Source organism: Elephantulus edwardii, unplaced genomic scaffold, assembly GCF_000299155.1.
Source record: "Elephantulus edwardii isolate Elephantulus edwardi_28Jun2011 unplaced genomic scaffold, EleEdw1.0 scaffold00133, whole genome shotgun sequence".
Lineage (NCBI taxonomy): Eukaryota > Metazoa > Chordata > Mammalia > Macroscelidea > Macroscelididae > Elephantulus > Elephantulus edwardii.
Genome location: NW_006399883.1, coordinates 9,239,547 through 9,241,712, shown reverse-complemented (window position 1 = coordinate 9,241,712; position 2,166 = coordinate 9,239,547). Strand labels below are relative to the sequence as shown.

General features: G+C 49.8%; 1 pseudogene; it reads left to right on the top strand.

Annotated features, from left to right (window-relative positions):
• Positions 1-1,105: 1,105 nt before the first annotated feature.
• Positions 1,106-2,164, top strand: LOC102860270 (annotated as a pseudogene).
• The last annotated feature ends 2 nt before the right edge of the window (positions 2,165-2,166 follow it).

The following is a 2,166-nucleotide window of genomic DNA, read 5'->3' as shown; positions in this document are numbered from 1 at the left end:
GAACGAACTGGGAAGGAGGGTGGAGAAAACAGTGCAACAATGAATGAATGAAAACCCAAAATCTCTGTAAATGTTCATTAAAACTAATAAAATTTAATAATAAAAAAACCCCAACCTAATAATGTAGAACTTTTCATTGCTGAGGAATAAGCTTTCTGCAGTGACTGCACTTCATTATTTAAAACAACTTTAATTATGAGAACATTTTACATGTGCGCTGAGACAGTGGATGACACTCATTAAATGTCATTGTTAAAGAGCAGGTAAAAAGTCACTGAAAATACGAGCACCTTTAAGAAAAAGAGGGGGGAAAGAAAGAGGAAAGCGTTCTTCAAGGTTTCCTTCAACAACTTTATAGAGAGGTTAGGTGATAAGAGAGAAATTAGGTATCTATATTCTAAAGTGGTTAAAAATTTCCAGAAGAGAAGACAGTTCTTTTTTTCAGTATGGGGAGTAGCGTTTGCAATGGGGGTGGGGTACAAAATGATCAGGGGGAATGGTTCCAGAGTATGGAGTGAAGAGGAAAACAAGATATTGTACCTTAGGTGAAACTAATTTGAGCTTTTTCTTTGCATACTCTGTAACCCCAGGAGGCAAGGATGTTTAACACTGTGATAAGTATAAGCTTGGCATATGATTTCTACATATGACATAGGGACTATACTGAAGGAAGTCATCTAGGTATTGGGTTATATGACTGGGGGCTAGGTTTAGGGTGAGAAGGTCTTGTTGTAAAGCCTGGCTAAAATAATGGGAACTGTCCTGTAGACCTTGTGGGAGGACTGCCCATGTAATTGGGATGATTTGTCTCTGGGTCTGTCCTGGTGAATGCAAATAAGGGCTGTGAGGAAGAGTGAAGAAGTATTGTAAAAAAGGTGTCTTTGGTCGCTGTAGCCCGCCCGCCCGGGAGAAGGACCGGACCCTGAGAGCCGGGGAGCGCACGCAAAGGCCATGGCCTCACGGGCATCGCCCTGAGCCCGCCTCGCGCGTCCAGGGGCCTGGCCGAGCGGAGGAAGTACCTGGGATGTCAGCGCGAGCCGGGGCGCGGGGAGCGGCGACCGCCTAGTGCGACTGCCTGGAATTGCTGCTGCCACTGCCACCCCCCATGGCCTACATACCAGGTGGGGCTGCCCCAGCATCCGGGGCAGCACCTGTGGGCACCCAGCATTGCGTGTGCAAGGTGGAACTGTCAGTGAGTGGCCAGAACCTGCTGGACCGGGATGTCACCTCCAAGTCCGACCCTTTCTGTGTCCTCTTTACAGAGAATGATGGCAGGTGGATGGAGTACGATAGGACAGAAACTGCGGTGAACAACCTCAACCCTGCGTTCTCCAAGAAGTTCGTCCTTGACTACCACTTTGAAGAGGTGCAGAAGCTCAAGTTTGCCCTGTTTGACCAGGACAAGTCCAGCATGCGGCTAGATGAACACGACTTCCTGGGCCACTTCTCCTGCAGCCTGGGCACGATCGTCTCCAGCAAGAAGATGACTCGCCCTCTGCTGCTACTGAATGACAAGCCCGCAGGGAAGAGCTTGATTACGATCGCCGCTCAGGAGCTGTCAGACAACCAGGTCATCACGTTGAGTCTGGCCGGCAGGAAGCTGGACAAGAAGGACCTCTTTGGGAAATCAGACCCGTTTCTTGAGTTTTATAAACCAGGAGATGACGGCAAGTGGATGCTGGTCCACAGGACCGAGGTGATCAAGTACACCCTGGACCCTGTGTGGAAGCCCTTCACTGTGCCGCTGGTGTCCCTGTGTGATGGGGATGTGGAGAAGCCCATCCAGGTCATGTGTTATGACTATGACAACGATGGGGGCCATGACTTCATTGGAGAGTTCCAGACCACAGTGTCACGGATGTGTGAGGCTCGGGACGGCATCCCGGTGGAGTTTGAGTGCATCAACCCCAAGAAGCAGCAGCAGAAGAAGAACTATAAAAACTCAGGCATCATCATCCTGCGGTCCTGCAAAATAAACCAGGACTACTCTTTCCTGGACTACATCCTGGGAGGCTGCCAGCTCATGTTCACTGTTGGGATAGACTTCACAGCGTCCAATGGGAACCCCCTTGACCCTTCCTCTTTGCACTATATCAACCCCATGGGCACTAACGAATACCTGTCGGCCATCTGGGCGGTCGGACAGATCATTCAGGACTACGACAG